The sequence below is a fragment of the Magallana gigas genome, chromosome 1, assembly GCF_963853765.1.
Source record: "Magallana gigas chromosome 1, xbMagGiga1.1, whole genome shotgun sequence".
Lineage (NCBI taxonomy): Eukaryota > Metazoa > Mollusca > Bivalvia > Ostreida > Ostreidae > Magallana > Magallana gigas.
In genome coordinates, this window is record NC_088853.1 from 69,774,403 (window position 1) to 69,785,464 (window position 11,062).

At 31.7% G+C, this 11,062-nt stretch overlaps 1 long non-coding RNA gene across 1 annotated transcript; it reads right to left on the reverse strand.

The window, feature by feature from the left end:
- Positions 1-4,450: 4,450 nt before the first annotated feature.
- LOC136269613 (uncharacterized) lies at positions 4,451-10,776 on the reverse strand. The gene is made up of 4 exons (XR_010712392.1): positions 10,691-10,776; positions 10,483-10,577; positions 5,527-5,614; positions 4,451-4,952 (listed from the first exon to the last, which is right to left on the reverse strand). It is a non-coding gene; the product is annotated as an uncharacterized lncRNA (long non-coding RNA).
- Positions 10,777-11,062: the final 286 nt, after the last annotated feature.

The window sequence follows — 11,062 nt, forward strand, 5'->3', positions numbered from 1 at the left end:
AGAGGAGAAAACCTAACATTGTAAACTACTAGTAAGTATTTTCTCTAAACAAAATTCTTTTACTGCACTCCAATTTATGGTTATTTGGGTATTGGTTATTAAGCAATATAATATCTTTATCAAGAAAATATCTATGAAAAAAAAATGACTTTAATTTCATAAACAATTTAAAATATTAACTCACGCTCGTAAAAATGAATGATTGTATTAATATTAACAGATGAAATGTTATTGGTTTAAGTGAAGAAATTAGAACAAATGTGTGGTAATCCTGTTAAATTACAGTAAATCCTGGATTCATTGGGTATGTGCAAATTCATTGGTTGCTTTCCTATGGGCTAAATAGTGCTAGGAAAGATAAACAGAGAATTAGATATTTCGATTCAATTATGTATTAAAAGTTTTGTGACAGTTGTTTTAATTGTACAAAGTTTTTGAAGTCATTAGCAATCAAACAATCGAATCATCGAGTGATTTAATTTTTTAATATTTGAAGAAAAAAATTAATGTTTCCAAAATATATTATAATCGGTTGATTTCATATTAAACAACACAACATTTTCGAAATGGGTAATTTTCTGTTTGGAGTCATAGTCGTTATACATTGAATATTGTTAAAGTTGTATTTGTTCGAAAAAAAACTTTTAAATATATCGCTTCAATGACTATGGGGCTAAGTTCTACAGTATGAAATGTAAATTGCAAAAGTATTAAAAGGTCAAAGACATTAATAGGCAACAAGTTGGATTACTATTCTCTATGCACGCTTAACTTGAACATTTCACTGTTAGAGGTTTTCCTCTATATTTTAACACTTATAAGTCCTTGAAATATTTTATTTATGAAACCCACTGATAAACTGAGTAATTTGGCCATTAATAATTTCTATTGTTTTATATTCAACTATCAAACAAAACGAATGGCTAATTATTTATTAAGATACTCTCTCTCTCTCTCTCTCTCTCTCTCTCTCTCTCTCTCTCTCTCTCTCTCTCTCTCTCTCTCTCTCTCTCTCTCTGATTTAACTCTAACACGACACTGTAAATCCACCCAGTCTTCTTCCACTTTGCTTTGTTTCTCTAAAAGTCCAGCACCAAGGTTGTTACAGACCAAGCATATTAAATTTCGTTAAAAAGAGCAGATCAACATGGTCAAAATGACATTCACTCTCAAATGTTTTGTTCCCTTTTGTCATATATGCTATCGTAATGCTAAGTATAACGGACTTACTTATATCATGTAAATTGTTTTCAAACTGTACTAAGCAAACTTTTATTATGTGTTATATCAAGTTCATAAAAGAAACATTAGACTTATTGCGGAAGACATTGGTGAAGATATGTGAACCATAAATTTCCTAAGAAGTGCGACTGTGGTATGATCATGCATTGTAAATTAATTGTAAACTAGATGGCAAACATTCAACTGTATGTATCATCTTACCATGGCGTCTTTAAATGTCGCTACAGTAGATGAGAATTAATAGTAGTTCTTTCCAAATGGAACCCATCCTTTTTCGCATCGGATGAGTGATGCTTTTAAAATGCTAAAAAAATAGTACATGACTAAAACAAAACATATCAACCGGAACGGATTATAACAACTCTAGGGATGAATTTTACCTTCTGTTGACGCCCAAAAAGCAATAATCAAAAGAAGAGGCTGTTCATTTTCAATGATACTGGTTCATCATATGTAATACTGTTGGCAATTTATAGGAATTAATGCGGTTAACGGTTATATTGGGTAGTAGGCTTAAGTGTAATTTAAATTGACAAAAATGCAGCATTGGCATACCGAGTAAACCTTACAAGTATATTTACCTATCATTTTTCATCTATTGAATCTATGTGCAGATGTTTCAGTTTTTTTATGAAGAGTCAAATTCAACCTGTGTCACAAACAACATTATAAATATATAGTAAATATATGGTAGTCACAGATGTATATCTCGACTCATGATTTCGAGTGTTAAATCCCTTCATATTAACACAGCGATTTCAATCGTTGCACGAATCGTGCATAATGTAAGAATGGCCTACAATGAAACAGAGAGGCCTATGTCATATTGCTGTTCTATACAACTACCCATAGACACGCCGGGTTGAACCCCCATCCCACCTGAAAAAAATCAAATTTCCACATAATGTATTTGAAACTAGGCCTTTGACCCGCCATCCCCACCCCGCACTTCAGACAAAATTATCTCTGGGACACCCCCCCCCCATCCGTTCAAAAATTTTGGGATCGGCGCATGTAAGACCAATGGACAAAGAGAACTGAAAGAACACATGCAGCAATAAAGAGAAAGGCATATTGCGTGTAAATAAATGTAAACATGATACAGACATGCATGTACACTATAGATATAAGTCTATATGACTATATATACACAGTAGTTTACACATAGGATCCTTGGTTGATGGCATTGACAAACAAAACGCATATTACATTTGTTTTCATATGACCCCAATCCCTGAAACTGACAGTTAGTTTAAAAAATGGCACTTGTCATCCAGTCCTCCTTAAAGACAAATGAGGCACTATTAATATTGACAGGTCATGTCCCTTTGCATAAAAATACGATCTTAAAAAAACCCATCGGATGTCAGATTTTTTTTTTGTTAAATCCGTATGTTCTCTTCTTTGGTACATTAAATCTACGCTTAAGTTGATATTTAAAAGACTTTAAGGAGTCAAATATTTGTATCCCGGTATCAGTTATGCTTCACGTGCCAAGTTAAATCAACACTCCCCTTTTTGATTGGTTCTAATTGTTGGTTGTGATGTATGTTTTTGAAAGATACAGTCGTATTCATTATTTAGGCATTTCGACTGTCGCTGGACGGCGATGTAGGGATATTTGGAGAGGTGTCTACAGGTACTTCCGGCATCTGTTTACATATTTGGGATCAAACAGCTGTTTTTTGCTTCTTTATGTATACTAGACATTGACCATTGCGTGCACGGGTTGACAATGTACATGTATATGATATCGGACATTTACGAAATAGATACATCGACATACCGTATTGCTGCCATTTACATAATAAAGCTTTAAGCCTACAATAATGCTATTAATTTCACTACACTTTGCTCAGTTAGAATAATCTAAATGTGTCTCGGGACAGGCTTATACCACAGTATAAATGCCTCACATATTCCCGTAATGTAGCAAAAAATTGCAGAATCTCTCCGAAACGATTTTGGAGAAAATTAATGAAGCTGCATTGAAAATAACAGTCAAATTATTCTTAATAAACGATTTTCAGGCTGTGAATACATTTTATCTAAAAATTCAATTCATATTAATGAAGAATTCAACACTTTCACCAGCAACGTTTTTCACTCGCTTCCAGTGGACATTCGGAACTATCGGGATTTTTCATATTAAATGCACTGATTTAAAGTTATCTCACGTATTTCCTTTGATGAACAGAATATATATATGACAAATTTTCAATAAAAATTTACACGTATTTGTTATATCGTTTTTGAGTTTATCCATGCAAATGTGATATTGTGGAAACAAAAACTAAAGAGCTTCCCGTGATTTAGCGTGAATGTAATGCGCATGCGCAAGATTGTAAAATTCGAAAAATCCATTTGATTTCCGGATTTTTAAAAGAGATTTTCGTTGATTATTAATTTGCAAAGCTTGATTGAGAAAAAATAAACACAAATTGGTAATCTTCAAGTCCCAATATTGTTAATAATATATAAAACAAATGACAGTACTCTTTCCATTTCTCGGTGTTAAAGCCCAAATACTGGAGTCTATTATTTTAATATAGTAGTAAAGATATACATATGGGGATTTTTTTTACTGTTCTCCAAGTTTGTTAAAAGCCGTTTTCAGTTTATAACCTTTTCAAAATGATACTCATTGGCTAATACTACAACATCATACCAATACTTATTCTAATCAAAGGAAATGCGTGTATGGAAACATACATTGTTGCATTAGATTGCGTTTTATATTGTTGTCAATCTATAATAAATGATTCATTTATATAAATCAAAACGTACATATTCATCATACAAAGAATTTTATGGGGTTGGTATTTTTGTATTTCTCTGAATCGACACATACGGTTACATCGTATTTGACACATAACTATTTCCATGCAACTTTTTAAGCAAAAGGTGATTCCATATTAAAGGGTGTCAAATGAGTTTTAAGATTAAAAGAGATTTTTTATATTCTAAGTTATAGAAAAGTAAATTTTAATCAACTGATTTTGAAACATAACGATTGAATTATAAGGATTCAATTTTGAATTGTTGGAATTGTATATCAATTATACTTCAAAAAATAAACATGAGGCTTCAATCAGCTTTAGATATATAAAAAGTGCAAACAGATCACTTGTTCTAATTGTACAAAGTGTGCAGATTGATTCACATTTACATTCATATAAATAGGAAAAAAAACAGACAACAAAGAAAATAATGTTTCAAACATGTATCTTGTTCGCTTGATTGCATATCATACAACACAATATAATTTGTTGAAGGTTTACCGTTAAACACATAACATACCAGTTCACTGATTTAGAGAACAATTTATAGAGAATTATCTAAAGAGTTAAAAATGGTGTTATTGTTAGAGTATCTAAAAATAAATAAAAAGACAATATAAAGTTTGATGATTATGCACACTCATCTTGAACATTCAAATGTATGGGTTTTTTTTATAGCACTGGTTAGTTATATGCAAATTCTTTTTATTTCTTGCATACTATGTTTATTTTTTTTTGTACACTGATCATCATTCCAGCCTTTCTTTGTGATCCAATACATGGCGCAGTGTTCGTTGTTGTTAGTGTTATTGGGTTCCCATTTCGCCCAGTTCCTAAAATTTCCGCGAGGTTTCCGTGCGTCCGACAGGCTAACAAATTTACCTTCCGTCTGAATATCATTTAGTCCTAACCAAACTCCATATGAATAACCTGAAATAATGTTCATGTCTTCTAATATTTATCTTAAGAACAATAAATCTTACTTTGTATAAAATGTACATGGTGTATGCTGAATTCTGAATTGTCATTGCATGATCTCAATATTTTCATTGGTTCTCTGATTTGACGCGGCTATATTTTATTGTGAATAAAAGATATATTACAAATATTTGAAAATATCTTAAACTCCTGTTTGATTTAGATTTAGATTTAACAAAAGTGAAAGAGTACTATTTGTTTGTCATTGTTTGTTAGATTAGACTTCAAACTGTATCAGGTTTGTTTTTGTATTCATTAAAGAAACAAGAACTTGTGAATAATATTTCAAGTCAATAAATGAGGTAAATTGTTTTCCAAGATATTAGATAGAAAAACTTTGATGGAATTTTCATACAAGATATGTTTAATTTGTTTACTACAAATTTTAAGAAAATATTTTTTTTTAGAAAGTATAATAAATTTCTACAATTAATTGAAAGACAAGCTCTCTCTCTCTCTCTCTCTCTCTCTCTCTCTCTCTCTCTCTCTCTCTCTCTCTCTCTCTCTCTCTCTCTTTCTGTTTTACCTCTAACACGACACTGCAAATCAATCCAGTTTTCTTCCGCTTTGCTTTGTAACTCCAAAAGTTCTGCTCCATGGTTGTTACAGAATATCTTTGTAAATATTGTAAAATCTTTTTAAAGAAATGTAGCCATTGTATTATTTCTTCAATCAGGTTGTTCGATTTAAACCAATTGTACTTGGTCTAATCTATGAATTTATACACGAATAAATAAGGATTTAACGTTTCAACGGAAAACTGTGCGATAATTAAGTCATCCAAAAAAGATGTGTCATCCGAACTGTCTTATAAAAAGTCATATTCCTATTTTTTTTTTCTTGTATTGTAATACACTTAAGTAAAAAATATCAATAGAAATTTTGAAATATATATAAATTTATACAACTTCGTACCTTTATAACAAAAACGTTCTCCGTTAGATAATATGGAGGGTAATCGTGTTCAAAAATCCAAACATGTAAACTTGTAAATCCGAATATGCAATCGTGTTGATGTGTGAGCCTTAGTATGAATGAGTGTAATTTTGATCGTATAACCTAAAAAAACTCGGGGATAAACACTTTAGAGTTGACCCCGCAAGCCCTCAATCTAATTTTTCCTACAGATGGTTAACTGAAGCTGTAAAATGCTGTTTGTTATTTACATTTAACCTGCTACTAGACACTTTCCATCTGTAATCCCTGAATTTGTATTTCCGTTTTCTGAAATATTGCGGCTGACATGTTACAAATTGAGAAATGTAAAGTCTACAAGTTTGTCGAATTTTGACATGACCATATATGGAAACAGTGACGTCACTGTTAGAAAAGGCAAGCTGCAGGTAAAGGCATGCCGTAATCGCCGGAATAGGGAGGAGTAAATAAAAAAAATATATTAGGTAAGCCTATAATCATATCATCTCTGAATAACAATATTTCTTAGAAAGTATTATTTTTTGGAAAATTAAGTTATGAGATTGGTGTACATTTTATTAAGAGAATATATAAAAGATGCGAGTGAAGAATTCGATTGGCTTCAGATATCTTCTTAGAACTGAAAAAATACATTTAATGACTTGTTTGAATACACGTGTATAAAGATATATACGCATTTTTATGAGAATACATGCAACACATTGTTAAAGTATAGGCCTCGGCTGAATTAAGAAAATATCTCCAAAAGCATCCTAATCGGTACCATAAAGTTGGGACAAGAACCCTCCCTTGCGAAAAATTACACGGGGTCGGCCAGCTGAGTTGCAAAGTTATCGATAAGAAAAACAAACTATTTAAAGGCATTCGTTTTGAGATTGTGATTAATATGAGACATAAGAAGCGACACCCTCTTAAAAAAATAAATAGATAAAAAGTCCAAAGGTAATATTTACTGTCGTGAAATTAAAATGTGTATAAATTATTTTAAATGTTTCATTGCATTGTCGGCAATACATAGGGGTATGCAGGTAAAAATTGGCATTTTTTTTAATTCAAGCAATTATAACGGGATATGAGTATGACGTCCTAAATGTCGGTTCAACACAGACTCACTTTGTGAAGTTGGTTGTTAAAAATTTACTGGAGAGCTATTATAATACAGCTTTACAGGCACTTGTGAACTAGCTACAGGTCTGTAGCTCCCGGTCTAAAAAAAATTCGGATGGACGACCTGGGAGCTACAGTGCCTCCCATAATAAAAAAAAACTTCAATTTACGGCGCACAAAAATATGCGCTGTTTTTTTTAAATTATTATTGAAGATTGTGTTATTATTTATCTTTCACTTGCACAACAAAATAAAAGTATAAATATATGTAAAATTAATAAATTTTTCCGCGAAAAATTACCAGTTCTCTGCAGGTCGTTTATTCTAACTAATTCAGAAAATTAACAAGAGTAAAGCTGTTAATGTGACAGCCAACCGGTTTTCTTTTGTGTGAACAGTATCCACAATCCATTTGTCAATCCTGGATTGATAAATACTACCTATCCAAGTAAATGGGGTACTCTATATGCAATGTTTTTGCTCAAAAATGACTAAGTTTAACAGCTGATATTTTTTCATAAATTATCAGAAATCAAAATCCTAGCAATTTGCATACCTCTGTTATATGTATAATTGATCTGCAGAAGAACACCTTCTTATCTTGAAAACTGTTTGAGGAATTATCGGTACAGTAAGGATACGTTTTTGGCAGCCACTCGCCCGCCTGCCATTTTTACTGTTTCAATAATCGGAAACTCGGTTAAAAATTCTCTCTCAAAATTCTTACAATTAAGAAGCAATGGAGTTACAAAATATATTTACCCCCTTAGAAAATTTCTTGATCCGTCTCATTTCTATAAAGGAGTACGCATTAACTTATATTCTAGTTTAAATTACATGTCAAATTTTTAGACGGGGTCACGTGACCCCGTCTATTGGTTTACTGACAGCCGAAGTCTCAAACCGGAAGGCACGCGTAGAACACATGAATTGAGTCTACGCGTAAGAAAATAGTGCAGAAAGTTTTCATGCATTTCAGTAAGTATGTATTATAAAAACACGCATTAAATCTTTTTAAGTCCTCTGTGTATAAACAAAATTCTATTTAGAAAATAAACAAATAGTTTTATTGATCAAAATATTCTTGCTCGGGTTCAAATGTCGAATGAGTTACGTGACTGAATGCACAGCGCCGTTGACGATTCAGTTGGTGTACGAGCTCATTAATCAATAAAAGAGGTTGATGGTTGAATCGAAATTAAAGTTCCCAAACGCAATGTGCCATTTTTGAAAAGTTGTGAATTTTATTTTGACAATCTTTCACCTTAATTAATACTACCAAACTTCATGCGCAAGCCGAAGTTAAAACCGGGACGGGTTATACACAAATGTTCTACAAATTAAATAGGTGTTTAATTGGCTTCCAGTCTACTTGCGGTATGAATGCTGTTCGTCTCTAAAGGAATTTTGTACAAAGAAAATAAAAACAAGTCTGAATTTGCCTTCTCGTTCGTTGGTTCTTTAGTTGATTAAACTGAATTTAAATTCTAAACAAGGCATTGTAAGCACAATCTATAATAGATTATACATTTTGGAAGACTGATACATTATATAATATATACAATCTTATGGATTGAAGAACCAAGATAAATGTTAATGTTCATGTTTTCCGGCTTAGTTGGAATCAGGCTTGGGGTGAATTACATTGTAAAATAATGCATTACATTACAATTACTTCATGAATTAGGGCATTAAATAACCATTACCATTACTCAATTTTCTTGAAGTAATGCATTACATTACCATTACATGAGTAAAGTAATGCATTACCATTACTTTGTGAAAAGTCAATAAGGTTTTAAAAAGTAATTCAAAAACTTAATAAAGAGTTTTTGTAAATATTTCATAAATAAAACATGCTTAAAATATTTACAGGTTCATGTTCATGTTTACCATCAGGTTCAAATTTAATTACCTATACAAGATTGCTATTGCACTTGTAGTTCTCAAAGTAAGGTTGGTCCCGTAACATTTACACGCTAATGGCGGGGTTGACAATCTCTGTTATTTTTGTCCCTGATTTTCGGAGTATGATTTTTAATGAAAGGAACGGTTGTATCGTAATTCGTGTAGGTGATGCACGAGTTTACACAAAAAAGTAACAAGTGGCGAACGGATTTATTTTTACCTATTAATTTTGCATGAATCGCAAATGAAGAAAATCGTGTCAGATAAGTCGGTCTTAAAAATCAAAATGGCGACCGTGACAAATCTTTTTATTGTCAAAGTTCTTGGAATCTAATTGTAAAAAAAATATTTCTATCGTCAGGTGCCTGTGTTTGTTATCAGTATACAAATGTTCACTTTGTTTGTTAGTTCAGCAGTTGTAGAGTTTTCGGGGTTTTCATAAAACTTTTTTTACAGATACCGTCCGACTTGTGGATTTTCCCTTGGATCACAAAATTGAAAAAATCTAATGATTTAAATTATCTACTTTGATATAGTTGTTTGATTTTCCCGGTTAGTGGTAATTTTTAAAAATTTTCCTTGGGGTCTTATTTTACATAATATACCGTTGTGTCAATTTTCTACAATTGTGAAGGCCGGGATATAGTAAAATTTAGATATAGTATCATACAATTGCAAAAAAGCCGAATTAACATAGATTGTAACAAATAATAACTTATAAATTTTGTAAGCATATTCGAGGAAATCCAGGACAATTACAAATTCAAACTTTCAAGACCCCGACTTTCAGTACTTTCAGTACTTTGATTTTTAAAGAAATAAGATATTAGGAATTTCCTTTTATAATACCATGATAATTATATTACGAAAATTAGCGCGTCACATCGGCAACGATTTTTTTTTATACATGAAACTCTTCCTGTTTGGTCCAGTTTCAATCATATCCAATTTTCTTTCTAAAAATAATACCAGTATTTTCGATAGAAAAGGTGTCGTTCATTAAAAGCTCATTGCCACCGTTTAGCTGAATATTATGTTTATTTTTCGTCCATTCCGGCGATTACGGCATGCCTTTTCCCGCAGCAAGTCAGTTGCCATATAAGGTCATGTCAAAATTCGACAAACTTATAGACTTTACATTCGTCTATTTGTATCATGTTAGATGTGCTATTGCCGAGCCTGAAGTTACAAATGCAGAAACTACGGATTGAAAGTGTGCAAAGTTGAAGGTTTGATTAACTAATGTAAACAATAAAGTTGCAAAATGTGCATCATGCGAAGGAACTGACTCAAATCTTACACGTGTTCATGCCCGAGTTTTATAGGTGACACGATCATAATTACACGTATTCATACTCAGGCTCACACATCAACACGATTGCATATTCGGATTTACAACTTTACATGTCTGGATTTTTGAACACGATTACCCTCCATAAGATAAGAGATAATGAAGGCATCACTAAAAATTAGTTGCTAAGATTTTAGTCCAAATTTAACAACATAACATAGTAACAGAATATTTTCTTACCATGGCGTGTTTAAATGTTGCTTTAGAGGACGAGAATTTATAGCAGTGATTTCCAAATGGAAACCATCCTTTTTCGCAATTTCCCAATCGTGATACTTTGAATTATAAATCATAAAAAATAAAATCAAAGATATTTCAAACAACGAAACAATGATATAAGCACAAAACAACGTTGGTCTCATTTCGTTTAAAAAATGTGAATTTTTACCCGCCGTAGAAGCCAGACAGACAATGATTAAAAAAAAAGTTGACTTTTTCCACTTTCCATCCTGGATTTTAACCGGTTAAAAAAAGAAACTGAAATGTAAATGTATAAACTTATATGTAGATATGCAGGTTATCTGTTACGTACATGTAGTATCAAGTGGTACATTAATGAGAGCAAGTTGTTATATGAAATATTATACGGTAATGAAAAATATCGAATGTTTGTAAATGTAGGAGTAAATAACAAAAGCCCAGCACACTACATTATTACTAATCTAATTACTAGTATATATTCTGTGTAAAAAAAAACCAAATAATTATTTAGTTTGAGAAAACATAGCATTTTTTGTATATAAGAGCATGTACGGATGAT